General features: G+C 44.6%; 1 protein-coding gene across 4 annotated transcripts in view; it reads right to left on the bottom strand.

Moving 5' to 3' along the window:
• Positions 1-26,195, bottom strand: part of GOLM1 (golgi membrane protein 1) — a 130,892-nt gene that overhangs the window by 93,035 nt on the left and 11,662 nt on the right. Inside the window, exon 1 of one of the 4 annotated variants that reach the window (XM_077474836.1) lies at positions 9,743-9,885. The exons of 2 other annotated variants lie outside the window; for them this stretch is intronic. The gene's annotated coding sequence lies outside the window, so the exon portion shown is untranslated. Of the gene's footprint in view, positions 1-8,763; positions 8,898-9,742; positions 9,886-26,195 lie in introns of those variants that run through there. One more of the 4 variants, XM_077474835.1, reaches the window with a different exon arrangement.

Genomic DNA, 26,195 nt, shown 5'->3' with positions numbered 1-26,195 from the left:
ACACAACACCCACAAACTACCACACACACACACACACTTATTGGTATATTTTACTGATCAAATTACCAATTAATTAAAGGGTATATAAATTTTCGTCTCTTATTTCCCACAGGGAGACAGGCACATAGGTCCACCATAAAAATAAATAAAAAAAAGTAAGCCATATGCTGCTTCTGCTACAACAACTAGACATAAAGGCATAGATTTCTCAGATTCCTCATATATAGTGTTTGCCCAGCAACCCCTGGGGCTGCAAAATCTACTCTGATCAAATAACTGAACAAATAATTTTGCGCATACCAAAGAATGACAAAACAATGGTACCGACTTCCATCAAGGTCATTTGTGCCTTAATGCACCAATCCGATCAATGTTTTCCAGACAGGTCAACTTAACGAGTCTTGCTTTTGGCTTCATGAAATAAAGCCATATGGCCATAAAAAGGTGACACTCTGCTTGGTAACATGATAAACGAAGGCATACAACTATGTTATGGTGGCACAATAATAAAATACTAGACTTTGCCCTAAATATGGTTGCATGCGTGTACTTCACAGCAAGGCTCGACTGTAAGGTTAGTCATGTACTATATAGCAGGGCTTGCCTGGTTAGTCATTACCAGTACATTGAACAATCACTTCATTGTAAGCCATCGTACAGCACAAGGCTCACACTTCTGAAAGAGAACTTTAAGGATTTTCTTGAATTTCTCCTAAACCACAAAAATCTTGCATACACAAGTTGCTCCGCATTTCTTCTATCCTTACAGCAGATTTCAAATCTCACAATCAATTTGATACAGTGACTCAATTCAAATGCCCGTTCAGAGCAAATAATCATGACTATGAATAGAGTACACACATTCTGGCTTCTGACAATGTATGGGTTAAGGCAGATCTAAGGTCAAGTGTAAAAAGCTTACAAGCAGGCATGCTATTTATTGCAGCAGAGCCATGCAATGTATTTTCTTCAATGAAATAAAACCTCCCTGTCTGCTGGCAGTCTTCTGTAGAATGTACACTGAGCTTCGCATGTGTGGCTTAGTTTACATTATTGGCATGGTGCCTGTGTGGCGAGATGACTGAACTCCGACGCATGCGTGGGAGTTTCACCATCCCACGCCACCTGGCACCTAAATGAAACAGGGGAGAAGAAGAAGTCAATGCTGGCCAGCGATCTTGTTGAAACCTTAGAGAAGAGGTAAGTATTGCGGACTTTAGCTCTGTTTGAGACTGACAAGAGCATTTTAGGCGAGTAACAGTAAAAACAAGCCCCATTTATAACCCCAGTTCCAAAAACAAACAAAAAAAGAAGGGGTTGTGACGCTGTTAAATTTACATTAAAAAATAAATAAATGGTTTGCAAATCTCATAAACCCATATTTTATTCACAATAGAAAATATATCAAATGTTTAAACTGAAAACAAATGTACAATTTTTTTTTTCCCCTTTTAAAAAAGGGGAAGAAGAGGTACATTTTGAAACTGATGGCAGCAACAGGAAATAAAGTTGGGACAGGGCCATGTTTAGCGCGGTGTAGCATCCCCTCTTAACATTGCTCTGTAAAGATCTGGGAACTGAGGAAACCAGTTGCTGGAGTTTTGCGAGGGGCAGGTTGTTCCATTATTGTAGGATATAGGATTCTAACTTCGACAGTCTTTTGTCATATTTTTCTTTCAAGATGCGCCAAATATTCTTAATTATTGAAAGATTTGGTTGCAGGCAGGCCAGTTAAGCCCCTGTACTCTTCTACTATAAAAGCAATGCTGTTGTCATTGATGCAGTATGCGATTTAGCACTGTCCTGCTAAACTATATAAGGCCATCTCTAAAAGACATTGTCTAGATGGGAGCATATTCTGCTCCAAAACCTGGGTAGATCCTTCAGCACTGATGGTGCCTTTTCAGATGTGCAAGCTGCCCATTCCATACTCACTAATGCACCCCCACACCATCAGGACGTGCCTGAGGAGTAGGGATGAGCTCAGGCGTGTTCTCATGGAACACGTGCAGAGCCCGCCAGGAAGTGAGTGCAGCGCTGCGCTAATCACAGGCAGTGAGACATTGCCTGATCTCTGCAGCCACGCATCGGGGCAATGTCTCACTGCCTGTGATTAGCGCAGCGCTGCGCTTACTTCCTGGCGGGCTCTGCACGTGTTCCATGCGAACACGCCTGAGCTCATCCCTACTGGGGAGCAGCCGCCTTTTGAACAGAGCATTGGATAACAAATCAGAAGATTCCTCTGCTCTTCAGTCCAGAGGATGTGGTGCCCATGGTTGCCAAAAAGAATGTCAAATTGTCTGGCCACCGAACAGGTTTCCACTTTGCAACAGGCTTTGGCCCAAAGTAGATGACAGAGTGTCTGGATCATATTCAGATATGGTTTCTTTGCATGATAGAGCAACTTTCATTTTTGGATAGCACAGTAAACTGCGTTCAGATTTTTAGAATTATTCCTAAATCTATACAGTAATGTCCACAAAAGAATCATGCCTGTTTTTAATGCAGTGCCATCTGAGGGCCAGAGGAACACAGAGGCTTGATATAGAGTCGCTCGATCACTTGTACAGGTGGTGGGGCAGGTGGTGCTGAGGGTAACCTGTCCCACCAGGGAGCCTGGGACCAATCCAACCAGCATCGGCTTCCCTGCGCACAGTGATAAGGTTGTGATCTAAATACATTTTACTATAATAAATAAAAATTATTATAATATTCTCAATTTTTGGTCAGAAACAGTTCGGAAATTCCGACACAAAATTGCTATGCATGCTCAGAAAGATCTCTCTTTCTCGATCTCCCTCTCTCGATCTCTCTCTCCAATAAATGCACAAATTTATATTGAGTTTTTAGACAATTCTTATTCCACCAATTGAAAAGATGTTTGGCGATGATGAACAGTGTTAATTTCTTCGACTAAAACATTTTAGTCGACTAAGTCGTATTTTAGCCAACTAAAATTGCATTAAAAACTAATACAATTGAGATGACTAAAATACGACAAACTAAAATGGCATTTTAGTCAAGACTAATGCCGCGTACAAATCACCGGACTTTGACAGACTTGGTCCGACGGACTTTGCAGCTGAGGTCTGCCGAAATTTCAAACGAACGGACTTGGCCACACACACGATCACTCCAAATGTCCGACGGCTTCAAAACGTGATATCGTAGAATAAGGAAGTTCATAGCCAGTAGCCAATAGCTGCACTAGCGTCGGTTATAGTCTGTCGGACTAGCACACAGACAACCGGATTGTCCACTAGAAGGCAGAGTCCAGCGGACAAATTTGAAGCAAGCTTTATTTCTAGGTACGCCGGACTTTGGGGAAGAAAAAGTCCACTGGAGCCCACACATGATCGAATTGTCTGACGGATTCCAGTCTGCCAGACTAAGTCCGTCTAAGTATGCGGCATAATAGTAAAAATTAAAAATTTGACGTCAAGATTAACACTGGTCTTTAGTGCATGTTCATACCTCAATAGCATAAATAATAACATATTAAATTTTTCACTCCAGCAGTATATAACGAGTTTGGAAATTGTAGAGAAATGCTTACATAATGCATCACAATTTAACTACACCCATTAGATTTTAGATGACTAAAATTAGTTTTAGCCGACTAAATCTAAAACAATTGCAGAAGAATAAAATGGGACTAAAACTAAAATGCCATTTTAATCCTAAAACAAAAACTAAAGCGAAATCTGCTGCCAAAATTAACACCGATGACAACCACATAATTTTTCCGCATTATAGTGCATCTTGCCATAGGGCAAACTCCGTGAAAAGTTTCCTTCAAAGACAAAGTCAATGGCATGGCCTGCAAAATAGTCCATCTATGGTGGAAATGAAAAAATGATCCATGATCCAAGGCTCCAACCTGCAAAGCTAATCTGGCAACCGCAATAAGAGGAAGTTGGAACTGGATTGATGAAGAATACAGTTTGTCGATAGTTAAATCCATGCCTCAGTGAAATTCAAGCCATTATAAAAGCCAGAGGTGGTGCAACAAAGTACTAGTGGAGTAATGTAGTGGGTTTTTTTTCCCCCACGATTCCATAACAATTTTCCTCGGAATGGAGCAATTACATATTTTTTCCCTCTGCAAAAACAGTTGCAAAATGGTTTCTTAAAGCTGGAAGGTTAAAATAAAAATTTTGGAGGCATGTTTGAAATTAGTTTTTTTTCTACACAATTAAAATTAACATTTTGGCGTTCATTACCTTTTGCCAGTGGCTGTATAAACTATGGATGTGTCGAAATTTCGGCAGCCGAAACATATCGGTCGAAAATGGCCTTTTCGGCAATTTGCCGAAAAAAAAAAAAGGCAGATAATGGAGCCGAAAATGGGGTGGGGCCTGGGTGGGGCAGAGCACTGCCCCTGCACCTGGTGCCGCCCATCATGGGGGGTGTATAGCACAGGAGAGCCGCCTCCTGATTGAATAGAGCGCCGGGAACATCACAGATTTAATTTCAATAGCGGTGTGTACCCCGCCGCGAGCCGTCACATACAGCCCCTCCCCCTTGTCCGGGGAACTTTGACAGACAGATCACCCATCCCAGGATTGGACAGGATGTGTGGAGGCATCACAACCCCACAACTAGAGCATACACATGCCACTCCACAAGTCATAATACCATGTCTAGGATAGATTTTGTTTTAGTGTCCCAATCTTTACTATCTAAGGTCACGGGGGCTGGGAATGCACCTTGGACTTTACCACTCCCTTTGCTGGGCGACAATCTCTCTGAGGCTTGCCCCCCTGTACGCATGTGGAGATTGAATCCCCACTGGCTTTTGGTCCTTGCAGATCCATAAATAAAAAAAAAAAAAAAAAAAAAAAAAAAAGAGTCCATAGAAAGAAAAACACTACGCAGACCTAGAAACACGTCCACGCTTAACACATTCTGGGATGAATTTAAAGCACAGTCCCATTGGATTCTGTCCAATAAAATAGACATAAACAGACATCAAACTCAATACTACAATTAACTTCTGATAAGCTGCAAAAGCTACAAACAGCATAGAATACCAACCCCACCTCTGAAAACCTAGACAGGGGGAAACTATAGTCCCGCATGGTAACAATTATGCACTGAAAAGGCAAAACAAAGTATATTCTTCTGCAAGCAAAGAATATATATGAGCAGGGGAGAGGGCGGGAAGGTTATTGGCTTATTTGGCTCACCTAGACAATAGGCCCCCAGTGGTGGTCTTCCTAAAAGACTGAGGGAAATAGCATTACAAACCCTTCCCAAGTAGCATCTCACTTCCTACAATTCTATAAAAACCTGTATAAATCTCATAGTACACATACACAACGTGAACTACAAACGTACTTGAATACAATTCAATTCCCCAGGCTAAACCCTGACCAAGTGAAACTACTGGATGCACCCATCACCACACAAGATATTACTGACACGATTGCACAACTGGCTAAGTCTAAAGCTCCCGGACCAAATGGACTGCCTCTGGAGTTTTATGCGACTTACTCCGAAACACTCATACCCAAGCTAAAGGCTCTATATCAGTCCATATTTGACACAAACTCACTTCCACTATCCATGCAGGAGGCCCAAATTGTACTCCACAAGCCTGGCAAGGATGCTCACTATCCTGAGTCATACAGGCCAATCTCTCTGTTACAGGTTGATATTAAGATACTAGCTAAAATACTAGTAAACCGACTGAACACAGCTATACTTACACTGATCCATCCTGACCAAACAGACTTTACGCCAGGGAAAAATACTGCCATGAACATCAGGAGATTATACAAGAATATACAGGCCCGTCATGACAATTCTGGTTCCAGGGTGGTGGTAGCATTAGACACAGCCAAAGCCTTTGACTCCGTTGAATGGTCATACTTGTGGGAGTGCTTACACAACTACAGCTTTGGTCCACAGTTTGTGAAATGGGTTAAGCTATTATACCAGATACCTAGAGCAAGGGTATTTGTTAATGGCTGGCTTTCAGAGCAGTTCCCATTAGAAAGGGGTACAAGACAGGGATGTCCCCTGTCTCCCCTATTACATGCCCTGGCTGCAGAGCCTTTGGTAATCACTATTAGAGCAGACCATAATATTAAAAAGGGACTGAGGAGAGGACACATGGTAGACAAAATAGGTTTGTACGCTGATGACACTATTTTTTACTTCGTGGATCAGGGATCTTTACTGCAGGCCGCATTTGAAATTATAAAAAAAAAAAAAAAACCCAAACACACACACACACACACACACACACACACACACACACACACGAGAAAATGGGCGGATATTGGGGATTGCGTGTCAATTGTGACAAATCCCAAATCCTCCCATTTGACATCCTTCCTCCTCCTAAAAACAAACCCAACTTTACCATTATCTAAAGCAGGGGTCTCAAACTGTCAGCCCTCCAGCTGTTGCAGAATTACAAGTCCCATCATGCCTCTGCCTATGAGGGTGTCAGAAACCATGAATCAGACCGAGACAGAAGTAGAATTAAATCACACTTGTCTATTAAATAAAAATAAAAAAAAGGTAAATAGAGTAAGCGTAGGCAAAGCATAGCCAAAGTCCAGTAACTGGATCGAGTAGTCAGCCAGGCCAGAGTTCAATAACCAGATCGGTATTCAGCCAGGCCAGAAGTCAGGGATCCAAGTGGAGCAACTGCAAGCAGAATAAGAAGCCAGAAGGGATGTCAGCAATCCAGTCTTTGAACAAGGCGAAGGCAGAGATGAAGTGAGCTGGACAGCTTTAAGTAGGCAGGTGAGACGAGCTGGATAAGGAACAGCTGGTAACTGTTGAGACAAATGAGAGCTGGCAATTAGCTGACAGCTGAGCAGCCAGCCCAGAGAAGGAAGGGCCAAGCCAGCCCTGACAGAGGGTCATGCTTGTAACTGTCAGCCTTGCAATGCCTCATGGGAATTGTAGTTCTGCAACAGCCGGAGGCCCATCAGTTTGAGGCCCCTGATCTAGAGTATCCAAAATTAAATACCTGGGGGTGGAGGTCACTAGGACTTTGGCGGACTATACAGCTTTGAATGTAACACCTTTATTTGAGATGATAAAGTCCAAAACCCAGACACGGTCCAGGCTACCACTGGGAGTGATGGGACGTGTTAACATAATAAAAAATGATCCTTACCCAAAATACTTTATATGGTATGGCATGCTCCTCTCTATATCCCCACTGAGAAAAACAAATGGAAGCCATTCTAAACTCATTTGTATGGGAGAATGGTAGGCACAAATTGGCCTGGCATGTTCTAAAGAACCCTACGGATATGGGGGGAGGGGGGAGGGGGAGGGGGAGGGTGTCCCTCCCTGATCTGCAAGACTATTACTTGGCAGTTCAACTCTCCCATACATACTACAACAAAGTGGAAATGCAGAGGTATAGAACCTTAGTATGTAATAAACTGGGTCACCCAGCATTCACCCCACTCCAAGCTATCCTCCGAGGGGTTTTAGATGATGGCAGCTTCCACACGAGATCGATATCGCATGAAACCTTTTTAATATGCAAGGCTGATTAGACTAAACTCTATGCAATCCCAGAGGAAGAGTTTATTTAAAATGTGTCAGGTCATCCACAAGCTTTATGGTCATAGAATGTATAAGCATCTGTTGGTATTTTTTTTATACTATGTGCAATATAGAGAGTGTGAATACATAGCCCCTTTGAGGATCAAGTGTTCTTTGCCAACTTTTAGACCCCATGCACATGAGATGCTGTTAAATGCACGTTCAGAGGCAGTTGGACACTTTTTTCAACTGCCCCTGAACTCATTCAAGGTTATCCTATGTGTCCATCCATGTACACAGTCTAGTTTTTTGCAGTTTTTAATGCAGTTGCGTTTAACCTCTTTAAACACATTTCAGACCCCAAACGTAGCTAAACTCCAGTACCGCGTTTACGTTTATAAGCGTTTTTTAAAAAAGGTGCCCTATTTTTTGGACATTAAAAATCTCAAATGATGGCAAATGATGAAAAAACATTAAAAAAAAAAAAATATTTGAAACAATTGTAATTGCTTGCAAGGATTCATAGACCATTTTTATACCCTAATGAGCCCTTGATCCAATCCAATACACCAATAGCATTGCTGTTATCCGAAGTATAATTGGAATTTGACCCATATATTGTTAGATTTGAACAAGCAACTTGTGGCAGGTAACGTTGCAAGTGGACAATCCACAACTTGTGGCAGGTAACGTTGCAAGTGGACAATCCACAACTTGTGGCAGGTGACGTTGCAAGTGGACAGAACAGGGTGTACCTTGCTGTACCTTCACTGCACATTAGTGATGGACACAATGCTGCCAGCAGCTGTAGGATATAAACAAAGGCATCGGGAAGTCACAGTTCAGGCTGTACTAAAATAGAGCTGCCTGACATAGCTATTTATATTAAACAAAATGTAACGAAATACATTTACGAGCATGTGAAGTATTTATGAAAATTAATATGTATCCTTGAAAACTAATAGATTAAAAAAACTTTGTGTCAGTTACATATTAAAAACAAGCCGTAATTCTTTTACTTGGCAGCACAAAGAAACACCATTATTAATTAAAATGGAAAATGCATCCTGCTACTATAATAAGTTATTGTTTAGATAACTTAGATGTGGAGAAAAATATGACTAGGTGTGGCTAGATCTGTACACCATAGCTGACGTGGTGATGAACTGATGCCAAATTAAAGGAAGAGTATACTTTCATAAAAAAATAAAAAATTACAACATATGCAAGTTATTTTGTAATTACCTTCTGATGGAGACATTATTGCAATAGCGTGACCCAGTATTCATAGACCAGAACCAGGTAAGACTCTGCAATGAATTCTGCTACAGTTTTGCAATGTATATAATTAACCTAGAGAGCACTTTGCTCTCTACAAAAGGTAGAGGTTCACTTGTAGGTTGTGAATGACGAAATTCCGCAGTTGATAGCTGTGTATCAAACTCCTCTGCCACTTTGCCTTCTCCAACCTGCAATTTGGACTTCACAAGATCTCTCCCTTTATAATAATATTATTATTAATAATAATAGGGAAGTGGGTACAATGGCATGCCTCGAGGGCATATTTCTAAAAGCACCAAGCATTCACTGATGCTGAATCAATGACTGCCATTTAAAATAGATGCACCTGATGATCAACCTGCAGAGAAGATCTGGTGAATGTCAGATTCACGACTTCATAAATGCTGTATGTCTTTAACCGCTTAAGGACCCCCTCCCGCTGATATACACTGGCAGAATGGCACAGCTGGGCACAAGCACGTATGTTGCCCTTTAAGTGCCCAGTCGTGGGTCGCGCACTCGTGTACCCGGTCCTGAGCTCCGTGACCGTGGGACCCGATCGCCGCCGGTCTCCCGTGATCGGGTCACAGAGCTGAAGAACGAGGAAAGGTAAGTGTAAACAAACCTCTTCCCGTGCTTCCTAGTGAGATTGTCACTGATCGTCTTTCCCTATAACAGGGAACAGACTATCAGTGACGTCAGACACCAAGCCACGCCCCCTACAGTTAAAAACACACACACACACACACACACAATGCGTCACATACAAATCTAGTACTATAGTAATGAAGTCCCGAAAGGGGCGAAAACAAAAATTAGTGTCCCAAGTGGATCTGTGCTCACTGAAGTAATGATCCATCTTTCATATCACCACTATAGTGACTCTACTAACATCAGGAATGCTGTGAATCTCTTCCACCAAGTGAGAAAAATGCACACTTACCAAACAGGTGGGTTGGCAGATGCTAAGCAGCACAAGAGATCATCCACAGCCAAGAAATCATTCCACAACCGGGAATCAGCCGCAGTCCCCACTGGTCTCCACAGATCTGCAAAGACCCTTCAGCTTCTGCTGGGGTAGGTCATGAAGTCATGCCACACACACCTTGGTTAAAATATAACCAGTAGAACTAGTTCTAGTGGCCATTTTGTATGTAGATCCTAAATAAAAGAAGAATGGGTCGCTACTCTATAAACTCTAGATTAGATCAAGGAGTGGCAATACTCAATACCTTGATCTAATCTACATAGAGTAGTGGTGGAGCCATCTCTTTTGCTTTGCAATAATGCTTTAAAGAACTATGCAAAACAAAACTCCTTTAAAATTACAACACATCTACATAAGAAAGCAATGATTGCTTCTAAAAAAAAATAAAAAAATTAAAGTAGACAAAAAAGGAATAGGATTATTCCACAATATACCTTCAGAACAAAATGTGCAAACTGTGTATGCAGTGCAAATGACAGGATTAGATTACCTGCAATGCTAAGTCTGAGATTTAATGTCCTGCATTCTTTTCATAGTCTAGCACTCCCAAATGACATGAATAGTTGATGTGCTGGTCAGGTGACAGGCATTTGAATCAGAAACATACAGTGCTGTGGAAAAGTATTTGCCATATTTTTTTGTCACAATTAAATGATTCAGATCAAACAAATTGTAATATCACATAAATAAAACCAGAGTAAATACAAAATGCAGTTTTTAAAATGACGATTTCATTTAAGGGAAAAAAAGAATTGCCCCCTAAACCTAATACCTGGCTGTGTCACCCTTGGTGGCAACAACTGCAATTAAGCGTTTGCAATAACTGGCAATGAGTTGTTCACATCCCTGTGGAAGAATTTTTGCCCAATCTTTACAGAATTGTTTTAGAGCCCTTTCACACCGCTTAGGGCGTCATCGGTAAAGCGCCGCTTTACCATCGCTTTAGTGGCGCTATTCGGCCGCTTGCTGGGCAGTTTTAACCCCCCCTCCCCGCTAGCAGCCAAAAAGGGGTTAAATCAACCCGCAAAACACTGCAGCTGCGTTTTGCCAGCGGTATAGCAGCCCTGCCCCATTGATCTCAATGGGGAGGAGCGGTGAGTTCACCGCTCCAAAGAAGCTGCAGGCAGGACTTTTTCTGTCATCCTGCCAGCGCACCGCTCCAGTGTGAAAGCCCTCCGGACTTTCACACTGAAGTGAATGGAGCAGCTGTTTTAGGCCCTTTTCACACGGGAGCGGCGTCGGCGTTAAAGCAGCGCTATTTTTAGCGCCGCTTTACCGTCATTTTTGTGGAGGTATTTGGCTGCCAGCGGGTCAGTTATAACCCTTTTTGAGCCGCTAGCGGGGGTTAAAACTGCCAGGTGGTATAGCCGCGCTGCCCCATTGATTTCAATGGGTAGGAGCGGTGAATACACCCCTCCTTCACCGCTCCAAAGATGCGGCTAGCAGGACTTTTTTCACCGTACTGCTCCATTGTGAAAGCCCTCCAGCTTTCACACTGGAGTGAAGGGGGCCGGATTTTTTCAGGCGCTATTTTTAGCACTGTAGCGCCTGAGAAACACCTCAGTGTGAACAGGGCCTTAGGGCGGTTTGCACTCACTATTTTTAACGCTATAGCACCTGCAAAACGCTCGAGTGTGAAAGGGGTCTTAATGCAGCCACATCAGAGGGTTTTACAGCATGAACAGCCTGCCACAGCAGCTCAAGAAAGCCCATGGTATTTACAGTGCTTTGAAAAAGTATTCATGCTCCTTGAAATTTTCCACATTTTGTCATGGAAGTCCAGTCAAAAATGTTCTATTAACCACTGGGCACTTAAAATGGAAGTAAACCCTTCCAAACAACTTTGACCTACAGGTAAGCCTAGATTAAGGCTTACCTGTAGGTCCAAGTAATATCTCCTAAACCTATATGGTTTAGGAGATATTTGCCCGAAAATGGGCACCGCTGTCTACGGCGCATGCGCCGTAGACAGCGGCGCGCATGCGCACTAAATGCGGCAAGTCCAAGAATGGATTTGCCAAATTTGTCGACTCCCGTGCGCATGCGCGGGAGTGACGTCATCGCGGCCTCGCCGTATGACAGCGGCGGAGCTGCGAGGCGCGACTCCCGTGCGCATGCGCGGGAGTGACGTCATCGCGGCTTCGCCGCTGTCATTGGTCGGAGCTGCGAGACGCCACCAGCAAGATGGACGCGGCGGACTACAGGGATCAGCGGCGACTTCGCTGGCTCCTGTGTCAGGTAAGTGACACATAATGAGCTACTATGCGATGCATAGTAGTCCATTATGCTTTACCTTTGCAGGGAAAAAAAGAGGAAGTAAACCCATCAGGGTTTACTTCCTCTTTAAACACCCTTAATAACCAGACCAATTTTCAGCTTTCGGTGCTCTCACATTTTGAATGACAATTACTCAGTCATGCAACACTGGACCCATATGAAATTTTTGTCCTTTTTTTCACACAAATGGAGCTTTCTTTTGGTGGTATTTAATCACCTCTCGTTTTTTTTCCTTCCTTTTATAGCACAAAAAATAAGACAGAAAAATCTGTAAAGAAAATGAATTTTTCTTCGTTTCTGTTATAAAAATTTAGCAGATTAATAATTTTTCTTCATAAAATTTTGGCCATAATTTATACTACTGCATATCTTTGGTAAAAATAAGTACAAATTGGTGGATATTATTTGGTCTTTGTGAAAGTTATAGAGTCCACAAGCTATGGTGCCAATATCTGAAAATTGATCACACCTGAAGTACTGATGACCTATTTCAATTCTTGAGACCCTAACATGCCAGAAAAGTACAAATACCCCCCAAATGACCCCTTTTTGGAAAGAAGACATTCCAAGGTATTTAGTAAGAGGCATGACGAGTTTTTTGAAGTTGTATTTTTTTCCCACAATTCTTTGCAAAAATCAAGATTTTTTTTCCTTTTTTTTTTCCCCCCACAAAATTGTCATATTATCAGGTTATTTCTCACACACAGCATATGCATACCACAAATTACACCCCAAAACACATTCTGCTAATACTCCCGAGTACGGCGATACCACACGTGTGAGATTTTTACACAGTGTGGCCACATACAGAGGCCCAACATGCAGGGAGCGCCATCAGGCGTTCTGGAGCACCCAGGACAATTCTGACATTTCTCTCCTACATGTAAAAATCATCATTTGCTAGAAAATTACATAGAACCCCAAAACATTATACATGTTTTTTTTAGCAAAGACCCTGGAGAATACAATGGTGGTCGTTGCAAATTTTTATCTCGCACGGTATTTGCGCAGCAATTTTTCCAACGCGTTTTTTTGGGGAAAAAACAGTTTTGTGCTTAAAAAAAAAAAAAAAACAGCCCAATTTTTGCATAATGTGAAAAATGAAGTTATGCTGAGTAAATAGATACCTAACATGTCACTCTTCAAAATTGCACACGATCGTGGAATGGCACCAAACGTCGCTACTTAAAAATCCCCATAGGTGACGCTTTAAAAAATTTTTACTTGTTACATGTTTTGAGTTACAGAGGAGGTCTAGGGCTAGAATTATTGCTCCAACGTTCATGGCGATACCTCACATGTGTGGTTTGAACACCGTTTACATATGTGGGCGGGGCTTACGTATGCGTTCGCTTCTGCATGCGAGCACATAGGGACAGGGGAGCTTTAATTTTTTTATTGTTCATTTTATTTCATTTATTTTAGTTTGACAAAAAAATTTAAATAATAATAATACATTTTTGATCACTTTTATTCCTATTACAAGGAATGTAAACATCCCTTGTAATAGGAATATGGGATGACAGGTCCTCTTTACAGTGATCTGGGGGTCAATAAGACCCCGCATCTCACCTCTAGGCTGGGAAGCCTGAACTAAAAATTTAAAAATAAATAAAAAGATTCTGGCTTTGATCGTATTGGCGAGTTAGTAGAAGCACCGGAGGGCGGTGGGGGGGGTGTCTATGGCTGGGTATTGCAGGGTATCACAGAGTATGGCAATTTATGGCAGGGTATTGCAGAGTATTGCCAGGGTATGGAGGGGTTAAATTCGGTGAGCAGCGATGTGGGCACTGCAGATGCAGCCCACAGCGCTGCTCACACTGATCTCTTCCCCCTCCGCTGTACCGATCGGTACAGAGAGGGGGAGGGAGGAACCGGCGTCATAACATGACGCCGGTTTGTTTACAAGTGATCACTCAGTCATTTGACGGAGCAATCACGTGGTAAACGGCTGCGACGAGCGGCCGTTTACCGTGATCCATGATGCGCCGGGTCCACTGGACTCTGCGGTCACGGATGCTCTTGTGTGCGCGCCCCATGAGACGTGCGAGAGCAGAATTTTGGGAGGCCATTAATTAACGGCCTCTCAGAGTTAAACAACCGCCCTGAAGCCGTTAATCGGCTATGGGCGGTTGTTAAGTGGTTAATTATTTGTAAAAAAATCTTTATCTTTGACATTATTCATTTCTGTATAGCTGATTATCTAACTTTGATTAGACTTTCTAAGCTTAGCAATCAGCTTCTTCCTGTTCTTCTGGTACAACCTTACTTCCTGAAGGCTGGATTCACACCTATGCAGTTTTAGTGCTTTTTGCATTTTGCTGATTTGCCCTACAGTCCATTTAACATGGTTTCCTATGGAACACGTTCCGTAGTGCAAATCTGCAAAATGCAAAAAGCATAGATGTGAATCCAGCCTGTCTGCCTCACTTCCTGAAAACATTGTCCTTCTCTTCTACACAGACATGCCTAATGTTCCTTCTAACTGCCCCTTGTCTTGACCAGCTCTGCCGCACCCCCACCCCTCCTATCTTTTTTTAGACATACATGTCTAGACCTGCCCAGCCCCAACCCTTCACAGATCTCCTCATATCCTTCTGTTTGTTAGATTGCAATGCAACATGCTACAGATTTTCTGCCGTGTAGAACCACATGGTTGTTTCTGTATAGCACTGTGTGCATGGTGTGGCACACCCCTGCCCAGCTGAGGGAGCTACGTTTTAGTAATGAGTTTAAGGCTACGTTTCCACTAGTGCAACTTTGGACACAAAGTCGCAATGTAAGTCACAGCCCATTGGTTCCCATCTATGCGCCTTTGAAAAGGTGCCTGCACTACTTTGATGCGGCTTTGATCCAGAGTGTAAAGTTGGATCAAAGCTGCAAGCTGCCCGAGTGCTTTCACGCTGAGGCAATACGCTGGCAGGACGTAAAAAGTTAAAAAACTCCTGCAAGCAGCATCTTTGGGTTTTTTTTTTTTCAATCTGCCTGGTTGGCCCAGCCTTACAGACCATAAGAGAGAAAAACCAAGTGAAGTTCATGCTTAGACTTTTTATACACACACACACACACACACACGTTAAAAACAGAACTAAACCTGAGCATCACAAAAAAAAAAAAAAAAAAAAAAAAAAAGTAATATACAAAGCAAAACATGCCCGTCCATCCATATCTCCATGCTTTATTTTGTGGAAAAATTACTGTGAAAAACACCATAGCATTTCTAGCTACGGTCATCTTGAATTATAAAGGCAGATAGATAATTTATGTAGCATTTACTTGCCACGTGATCAGCTGTGACCAATCACATCGTGAACCAGGAAGTGCCAGTAAACGGCATTCCTCGGTTCACACTGAGAGAGAGATGATTGGAGGCTCTCCCGGTCAGAAGGGGGGGGGGGTCTGTGCTGATAATCAGAAAATCAGCACATTGATCATCAGCACAGCCCCCTCAGATGTGCAAAAAAAGGCTACCAATCAATTTTTTTTTTTTTTTTTTTTTTTTTAAGTTTATCAAAAATAAAAACCCCAGAGGTGATCAAATGTCATATAGGAACTAACCAGAGAATTGGATCACCTATACAAAGACGCATCCTCGTTGCACTTGGACTCGTCCAGGCGCACCATAGATCAGAAGCGCCTGGAACTCGACTCCTTGTTGTCCTCCAAGGTTGAGAAGACGCTACGCTGGGCCAAGGCTCGCAGTTTGCTATTCAACAACTCTGCCTCGACCTCGTTTGCTAGGAAGTTGTCTAGCACACTTCGACCGCCTCACGTCTACCGTCTATCTAATAGTGAGGGTTTTGTATCGTCACATCCCAAGGAGGTTCTCAAGATCTTTGAGCAATTCTACTCTAAACTCCTAGAGGCCCCCCACACCCTTCCTTCTCTTGATGACCTATCCTGGTTGCAGGACATCCCTCTCCCAGCGCTCTCCTCCTCACAAGTGGAGGCGTTGAATGCCCCTTTTACTGTTCCGGAAATCTTAGGGGTTCTCAAGTCACTGAAGTTGGGTTCGGCCCCGGGTCCGGACGGCTTCTCAGCCCTCTATTACAAAAAATTCTCCATGATTTTAGCCCCCAGAATGATGCAACTTTTCAACTCGATTCTACTAGGTGGTAGCTTCCCAGAGGAAATGCTGTTAGCTAACATGTCACTGATCCCTAAACCCAATAAGAATCATAATTTACCTCAAAACTTTAGGCCAATTTCGGTAATCAATAATGATATCAAAGTATTTAGCAGAATCTTAGCTGACAGACTAGCAAAATTTATCCCTTCTCTAATTTCCCCCTTCCAGTCTGGGTTTATTCCACATCGTTTTATCACTGACAATATACGCCTTGCCTCCAATGTCATCCAAGATGCCAACCTATTCTCCCGTAAGCTCCTCCTGTTGAGTTTAGACATACAGAAGGCATTTGATAGTGTTACATGGAACTATTTAGACACACTTTTGCCCCTCATTGGCTTTCAGGGTAGCTTTCTAGCAGGATTCCAAGCCCTCTATAATAATCCTATGACTCGCATTAGGTTGCCCGGCTGTAACTCAGAATTCTTCCCCATAGGCAAGGGCACTAGACAGGGGTGTCCCCTTTCCCCTTTAATCTTTGCCCTAGCCCTGGAGCCCCTCGCAATTGCTCTCCTTAGACATCCTGATATTACTGGTTACACTAAGGGGTCCGAAACGTATAAATTTTGCATGTATGCAGATGATGTTTTGATGTTTATTACTAACCCTCATGTCTCTCTCCCCAATCTTTTCTTGACTCTGTCTCATTTTGCGAAAATCTCTGGCCTGTCCATTAATGTGTCTAAATCTGTAGCCCTTCCTATAGGCTTTACACCCAATGATTTGGCCCTTATTAAACAAAACTACTCATTTACTTGGGCCTCCACCCACATTTCTTATCTGGGGGTTGGTCTTCCCGGGAATTTCGGGGGCCTCTTTGGGGTCAATTATCCCCCACTGATTAGCAAACTTAAAAACACCCTAAGAAGTTGGCTCTCTTTACGTATCCCCTTTATAGGTCGAATCACTGCCCTCAAAATGGTCATCCTACCCAGGTTGCTATATCTATTTCGCTCTCTACCGGTTAAGCTCCCCAAGAGCTTTCTCCTTGACCTTCAGTCTCATTTCAATAGGTTTATTTGGAACAGTAGACCTCCCAGATTTGCGAGAGGGGTACTCTATAGATCTATGAAAAATGGTGGTCTGGGGGTACCTCAGATTTGGTTGTACTACCTTGCCTGTAGATTTACTCAGCAGGCACAGTGGTCGATCCCTAATTCTAAAGTTCCCTGGGTGAGGTTTGAGGGTGACTCGATCACTCCATTCTATCTCCCCGGCCTTATGTGGTCAACTAATCATCCCCTCCTGACTCTAACCACGCGCAATACTATAGTGGCAGATTGCCTCCAACTGTGGCACCGCTTCAAGCAGAGATACGACATCACCCTGGGGCGCTCTTTAGGGGCCTCCTTCCTGGGTGACCCTAGGTTCCCCCCGGCTTATCTCCATCCTGAATCTTTTGACACTTGGGTCCGTTGTGGGCTTACCCAGTTGAAGGACTTTGTGACGGGCTCTGGCTTTGTTCAATTTTCGACTCTGCAGGCCCAGCACCAACTCCCGGACTCTGAATGCTATAGATACTTGCAGATCCGCCACTTCTTCCTCTCCCGGTACGGACTCCACCCTCGGGCACAGCTCACTGTCTTTGAGGACGTGTGTTTCAATTTCCCACGCCAAAAGGGATTGATCTCTCTGATATATAGGGCCCTTGAGGGACATTCGGAGTGCCAGTCCCTTCGATATAGAGCTCGCTGGGAGGAGGAGTTGGCTCTGGAGACGGGAGTGGTGGATTGGGAAGAAGGTTGGAACAACATGCGCAAATGCACCAGATCCCTGACTGTTAGGGAGACGGCCATCAAGGTTCTCACTAGGTGGTACTACACCCCGGTACGTTTGCACCAGATTTATCCCCTCACATCCCCCAACTGTTTTAGAGGGTGCAATCATCCCGGCACCTTTGTACACATTTTTTGGGATTGTGACTTAATTCGCCCTGTCTGGCAAGAGGTCTTAAGGCTGGTGGATGGGTTCGCGGGCCGAACACTGACCCTCTCTTATCACCACTGCCTTCTATTCCAGACCCCCCCCCCCGACACCCCTAAACATTTTATAAGACTAGTGCACTCTATCTGTGTTGCTGTACTGTGGACTATTGCTCTTCACTGGAAGTCCCCGTCTATACCTTTAGCACAGGTTCTCACTCGTATTGATCAGGTAATGCTGTCTGAGAAGATCTTTCACACTCTACATGACACTGAACACATCTATGACCTTAAATGGACCCCATGGTTCCTGTTTCGTTTACAGTAGTGATCGCACCTTAAGTTTTTCCTTTTGCCTCTCTTTTCTGTTTGCTTTTTCTCCTCTTTTTCCTTTGTTTCTCTCTGCTCTCCCTCCCCCTTCTCCCTGTCATGATCTTTCTTTCATAATTGGGATATGATGGTCAGCTCGTTTAACTTGTCATTCTCGTTACTATTATGATTGATGGTTGGAATTTAAGACCCATACAGTATATCATTTATCTATGATTGGTCCTGCAAGGTTCTGTTATGTGTTTATTACCTTTTGGTAACCTGGTCTTCCAACATTTTATGCCAATGTTGAAATATGATTCTTTTTGCTGACTTTGTATTTCTGTTAATGACTTTAATAAAACCTCTTTTGAAAACAAAAAAAAATGTCATATAGGAAGCTCTATTTGAGAAGAAAATGATAAAAATTTAATTTGGGTACAGTTTTACATGACTGTGCAATTGTCAAAGTGTACAAAGTGTGACATCGCTGAAAATTGTCCTGGGCAGGAAGGGGCAAAAGTGCCTAGTATTGAAGTGGTTAAACCCCCCCCCCCCCCAAAAAAAAAAAATGAATATACCTTCTATCAATTTACTATAGCTAACAGTAGAAGGATTAAAATAGTTTAAGCGGTTGTATACCCGCTAATGTTTTGTTTTTTTTGCCACCTGCAAAGGAAAAGGCATAATGAGCTAGTATGCACCATTATGAAATACTTACCTTAGAACGAGGCCCCCGACATCTGGCCCGATCCACGCCGAGGGAGCTGACATGCTCCCTCAGTGTTTCTTCCGGGTATCGCGGCTCCAGCGCTGTGAGTGGCCGGAGCCACGATATCGTCACTCCCACGCATGCGCACGAGAAATTTCATCCCGGCCGGGTCCGGCCACTGCCGGACTTTCAGCCGAGAATCCCCTTGTGCCGCTGCAGTCAGTGGCACATACCGAAGGGTTTAGGAGATATTTTTTTTACCTACAGGTAAGCCTTATTATAGGCTTTCCTGTAGGTAAAAGTAAAAAATGAGTATACATGAAGTTGATTGAGAGGGTATGATTTCACTTTCAGTGCCAGTTCACACCAGAACATGGTGTGAGAAACCTGCATGTTTTACCAGTTTCCTGCACCACATTCAAAACACACAACTGTTGTGATTTGCAGCAGGTATCAACGTTAACACAATAAAAGACTAAGTTAGACTTACCGGTGACGGTATATCTAAGAGCCTTTCAGGACAACCCCGGAGAGAGTGTAGCTCCACCTTGTAATTAGGAAACACATGCCCACTTTAAAAACACCTCCTCTTCCTCCATGGCTTCAGTTATTGTGGCCTTCCGACGCTGGAAAACAAAGCACAGAAAGCACAACACCATGGTAGAACTTAATACATTTACTAAGCATAACCTAGGGAGGGAAGTAACGGTTGTCCTGAAAGGCTCTTAGAAATACCGTCACCGGTAAGTCTAACTTAGTCTTTCTCAAATCGCCTTTCAGGACAACCCCGGAACTTACCCTAGGGCGGGACTACTGCCTGCAGTACCTTCCTGCCGAAGGCCTGATCTGCTGCAGACAGTAGATCTAACCGGTAGTGCCGGATAAATGTCGAATAACTGGACCAAGTGGCAGCCTTGCAGATTTGTTCAGGCGTTGCACCGGCCCTTTCAGCCCAGGAAACTGCCGTGGATCTAGTAGAGTGGGCAGCAATACCTGAGGGAGGTATTTCTCCTTTTGCTTTATAGGCTTCTGTTATAGCCAACTTAAGCCACCTACCCAGCGTACTTTTAGAAGCTTTCTGCCCCTTGCGTGATCCAGAAAATATCACGAAGAGGGCGTTTGATTTTCTAAAATCTTTAGTAACTTTCAGAAACTGTAATAGACACCTTTTCACATCCAATGTGTGAAAAACTTCCTCTCCTGCATTTGCTGGGGTTGCAGAGAATGTAGGTAACACTATTTCCTGCGATCGATGGAAAGCTGAGGATACTTTCGGTAGGAATGCTGGATCCGTCCTCAGTACCACCCTGTCCTGATAAATTCTAAGGAAGGGTTCTGTAATAGCTAGAGCTTGGAGCTCGCTGACTCTCCTGGCCGAGGTGATGGCCACCAAAAAGATTGTTTTTAAAACCACCTTCTGTAAAGAAGCTTCCTGTAAGGGTTCAAACGGTGCTCCCGAGAGACCCTGTAAAACTGTAGACAAATCCCAACTGGGAAAGTCTTTAAGGGCTACTGGTCTATTTCGAGCAAGAGCCCTAAAAAATCTAGAAATCTAGTCTCGCAGCCAGTCTTCAGGGTACTGGCTGCGAGACCCTTCTCCATTCCTTCATGGAGAAACTCCAAGACGGACACCGTGCTCTTGACCTTGAGTTCTCTAGAACTGCACCAGGAGTTGAACTTTTTCCAGACCTTCATGTAGATTGCCTGTGTAACTGCCTTCCTACTAGACAGCAGGGTCTTTACTACTTTATCTGAGAGACCTTTGGCTTTTAATAGGTCCTCCTCAGAAACCAGGCGGTTAGCTGTAGGAGTTCCACCTCTGGATGACTTACTGTCCCCTGGGATAACAGATCTTTTCTGAGTGGTAACCTCCATGGGGGCTTCGAGGCTAGGTTTCGAAGACCCGCGAACCAGGGCCTTTTTGGCCAAAAAGGAGTGACTAGTATTAAGTCTGTCCTTTCTTCCCTGAATTTCCTCAGTACTAGTGGAATTAGAGGAAAGGGGGGAAAGGCGTAGCACAGCTGGTAATGCCAGGGGTGAGCCAATGCATCCAACCCTATTGCTGCATCTCCTCGGTGAAGAGAAAAGAATCTGTCCACCTTTGAGTTCTGCTGGCTGGCAAAAAGGTCTACCTGTGGAACCCCCCAGGCCTCGGAGATCATCAGGAACACTTCCTGATTCAGACTCCATTCTGCCTCTAGCAATTTGCGCCTGCTTAGGAGGTCCGCAAACAAATTCTGAGTGCCCTTCAGATGCACTGCCGATAGTGAGGCTGTGTTCTGCTCTGCCCAGGCTAACAACAGATTGGCCAGCTCCATCAAGCTCCTGCTTCTGGTTCCCCCTTGCTTCATAATGTAGGTAACCGCTGTTGTGTTGTCTGACAACACCTGGACATGGTGGCCTCTCAAACTCTGCTGAAAGGCCACTAATCCCAGAAAGATCGCCTTCAACTCCCTCCAGTTGGATGATCTTTGAGCTTCCTGTTTGGACCAGACCCCCTGAGATGTCTGACCATCCAGATGGGCTCCCCAGCCCCAGGCACTTGCGTCTGTAGTAAGGTGCTTGTCCACAGGAAAGGTCCACACCAGGCCCCTTGAGAGATTTGCCTGGTCTCTCCACCACCAAAGAGCCCTTTTCGTCCTTGACGAAATTTTTAGCTGTTTTTCCAAAGGATCCTGATGGGACCAGCTTGACAGAACCTCCCTCTGAAGGGGTCTGGAATGGAACCTGGCCCACTGAACAGCTGGCTGGTTCCCCTAGCCATAGCTGTCCTGACTGAGACTGTCTGGTTGCTCTGTATCCGCTGTACAGCTAGCTGCAACTTTTCCTGTTTTTCCAACGGCAGGAAAACTTTCTGGAGAATCGAATTTAACGTATACCCCAGAAATTTCATTTCCTGTGAGGGGGTCAGGATTGACTGCTCTAGATTTAGAAGCCATCCCAGGCCCTCGAGGTGAGACTGGGCCCTCTGGAAATTGACTAGGACCTGCTCCCTGGAGTCTGCAAAAAACAAAAGGTCGTCCAGGTAAGGGACAACTGGAATCCCCTTCAATTTCAGGGGCTCCAAAGCCTCTGCCATAATCTTCGTAAAGACCCTGGGAGAGGACGAGAGTCCGAACGGCAGAGCCCTGAATTGGAGGTGCCATACCGAACTCCCCACCTTCAATGCCAGGCGCAGGAACTGCTGCGATGCCTGATGAATTGGTATATGAAGGTAGGCATCCCTTAAATCCAGGGATGCCATGAAGCATTCTGGGGTCAACAGCTTTGTGATGGAGAAAATTGTATCCATCCTGAAATGTTTGTACCGAATGAACCTGTTCAGGAATTTCAGATTCAGGGTTAGACGGTACTTCCCTGAGGGTTTTTTCACCAGAAAAATATATGAATAAAAACCCCCGCCCTGCTGGTTTACTGGGACTTGAATCAGAACCTCTTGCTGTATCAGCTCCTGTAACAAAAGCTTCATTGCAGAGGCCTTCTCCTGATCCCTTGGCAATGTTGTCACGTAAAACCTGCTCAGGGGTAGTTCTGAAAACTCCAACCTGTACCCCTGTTCGACAACGCTCTTCACGAACAGATTTGGAGACAGCCTGTCCCATTGTTCGCGAAAAGCTGACAGTCTCCCCCCCACTGGGGAGATTTTGTCAGTTGCTCTTAGGGGACTGCTCTGGGGGAGATCTAAAGAGGACTCCACCCTTGCCTTTGCCCTTCTGTGAACCCCATCTGCTCTTGCGCTCCTGGTCTTTTTTATGGGACTGCTGAAAAGCACGAAAATTCTTTTTGGCAATCTGCTTTTTCTTAACTGGAAAAGCCTTCTTTTTATCGGCTGTTCTATCCAGCACAGACTCTAAATCGGGACCAAAGAGCAAGTCACCCGAGAAGGGAAGACCACACAGCTTGACCTTAGAAGCAGTGTCCCCAGACCATGTTTTCAGCCAAACTGCTCTCCTGGCTGAATTTACAAGAGCCGAAGACCTAGCGGCCAGTTTAACCGATTCTGCTGATGCATCCGCCATGTATTTGACTGCATTCAGGATCAGTGGAAAGGACTCTAAGAGATCCTTGCGGGGTGTCCCCGCCTCAATATGGCTCTTCAGCTTCTCTACCAAACATTCCAGATTCCTGGCCACTACCGTAGCTGCCATTGCTGGTTTTAGACTGACTGACGCAGTATCCCAAGCCTTTTTAAGGATGGAGTCAGCTTTTTTTTCCATTGGGTCTTTAAGGATCCCCATATCCTCAAAGGCTAGATCCGTTCGTCTGGATACCTGCGAGAAAGCTGCATCGACTCTGGGTTTCTTGTTCCAAACCTCTGAGTCCTTATCTTCGAAGGGAAACCTTCTCTTGAGAGCTTTAGAGAAGAAAGGGGCTTTTTCTGGGTCCTTCCACTCCTTTCTCACTGAGTCTGAGAGGACCCTGTGGACTGGAAAAACTCTCCGTTTTGTTTCGTCCAACCCCTGGTACATTTTGTCATGAACTGACAGTTGTACTTTTTCTTCTTGAATTTCTAGAGTAGTGTAGATTGCTTTAAGAATATCATCTACTTCCTCTAGTGATAGCTTGAATTTGGAGCCCCTGCTATCTTCTTCCTCTTCCTTCTCCTCAGAATCCCTGAAGGAGATGAGAGTACTACCCCCTTCGTCTCCAGACTCTTCAGTTTCCACCTGTCTGGATGACGACGCCCTGGGGCTGGGCGGTAAGTTCTGAGGCTCGGTCTGTGCGGGAGGGTTTTGTATCAGGATGGACCTGACTGAACTCAAGGAGTTTGTCAGCTCTTTAACCGAAGAAAACAAATCCTTATATTGTTGAGATGTTTCCTCTTCCACCAATTCTCTGATACAATTTCTGCACATTGCCTTCTGCCATGAATCTCTGAGGGGGGTCTTGCAAGAAGGACATTTTCTCTGACCTGGTCTAGCTTTTCCTAGTGATTTTTCCTGAAACGACATACAGGTTTAACTCACTAAAAGCTCTCAACAACCAGTTGCTTAACACCAAGCCAGTGCAGAGACCCACCACCAAACAGACCACTAGTGAGACCCCAGAACTAGGCTGCAAAAGGTCAGAGCGAAGTCCACCTCTGACCTGCAGCGACAGGCCCCCAAGAGGGGGGAACAGACAAAGACATAGCCCAACAGTAAAGCAGAGGGTGCCAGTGCACCTTACGTACCTGGGCTGGACCGGTGCTAGGGGCGCCTGTCTCCGCCATAGCTGGCTTACACTCTTCCATCGTTTGAGTGAGGCAGCTATCACAAACAGCTCTGTCATTTTAAATTTTCCCGGCCGCCGCGTCATCAGGGCCGGCCGGAAGCGGAAGCACGCGGTCACCTGACCCGCCCCATGATCCCTGCGTTCCAGGCGCTTGAACCACGGCACCACGCCCCCTCAGAGCGCCCGCGCGTCACCGTGAACGACGCCGTCGCCGCCCGGGACCCAGCGCCGAAAACGGAGCCATGCCGCTGACCTGCAGCGGCCTCCGCCAGCAACAGAGCCCTCCCTGCGCTAACCAGCGGACACCGGGCACCCGACGCCGGCACTCCGAGGGTCCTTACTCCCATGAGATGGCGGGACCAGGAGCTCCAGGAGTCCTCTCCCCGTGGAGATGCTGCTGGGGGTCAAAAAGAAACAACCTGCAACGAAAGGTAAGCCTTACTCCCCTGCAGAGAGTGTAGCTCTCCCTGGTTCAGGCACATGCTTCCTCCAAGGAGGAAACACAATAACTGAAGCCATGGAGGAAGAGGAGGTGTTTTTAAAGTGGGCATGTGTTTCCTAATTACAAGGTGGAGCTACACTCTCTCCGGGGTTGTCCTGAAAGGCGATTTGAGAAACCCCAAATGCACAGTGTGTTTGCCTGCACAGGATTGCAGTGTACAGTATTACTATCCAATTTGGGTCCTGTGCATTTTATTAATTAGTGCATGCACTGCTTTTGGTGCAATTTCAGATGGATGGGCTGAAATCTCATTGTACTTGGATTGCATAGGAACACACGGGGCATTCCTGTGCAATCCCTGGTATGAACCCGCCCTAACAGATAACAGGGATCACGTTGATAGCAGCAGTGCAATTTTATGCCTTTAAAGTGATTGTATTTAAAATTATATATATATATATATATATCTCTTTACAAACATGTAATACTTGCCTGCTTTGTGCACGGGTTTTGTACAGAGCAGCCCCGATCCTCCTATTCTGGGGTGCCCCGGGGGTTCTCCTGGCCCTGCCTCTTCATCAGGTGCCCCCACGGTGAGCGGCTTTCCATGGGGTGTGCTCACGAGTCCCACTGCTACATCCATTGACACAGACAGCAGGACTCGGGCCCTGCGCCCTGCTCTCGTGTCACTGGATTTGATTGAGAGCAGTGGGAGCCAATTGCTCCTGCTGCTATCAATCTATCCAGTGAGGACAGATAGTGGCTGGAGCTGCTGGGCTCTTGCTCGTCGCTGGAATTATCGGGTTCAGGTAAGAAAGAGGAGGGGGGGGGTCTGAGGGGCAGCTGCAGCACAGAAGGTTTTTCACCTTAATGCAAAAACCTTGGAGACTTTAGAACCCCTTTAACTTCCTGCATAAAGACTGCTTTGGTCATAGGCACACAACTACAGAGCATGGGGCCCTATATTAACATTTTGATGAGGGCCCCAACAGCTTCTCTGTTGCGCCTAGTAGTGCTCTAACAACACTGTCGCATGTCAATGACAGGAACCAGCGTGGATACAAGTTATCTGGGAGTGTATAAAATTAAAGCTGAAGTCCTGATTTTCCTCAGTTTAGTTTGTGACAGTAAACCTGGAGTTAGGCTCGATTCACATCTATGCATGTTGCTTTTGAGTGTTTTTTGCAGTGCTTGTTGCGTTTATGAACACATGTTTTTACTGCGATTTTGCTTTTTTTTTGTTTTTGTTTTTTTAACACTGTGGTTGCTTAGCAACCAGATATATACAGTGGGGGAAAAAAACGCTGCATTTTGCATGAAAAAAAGTCCCTGACCCTTTCCAAAAACGCAGAGGCACAAAAATGCATTGATGTGAACATGTTCCATGTTAAAAAATTTCCTTG

Source organism: Lithobates pipiens, unplaced genomic scaffold (assembly GCF_037356315.1).
Source record: "Lithobates pipiens isolate NorthernLeopardFrog02 unplaced genomic scaffold, aLitPip1_a1.2 Scaffold_13, whole genome shotgun sequence".
Classification (NCBI taxonomy): domain Eukaryota; kingdom Metazoa; phylum Chordata; class Amphibia; order Anura; family Ranidae; genus Lithobates; species Lithobates pipiens.
Note: the sequence above shows the minus strand (reverse complement) of the source record. Positions and strands in the feature narration are given on the sequence as shown.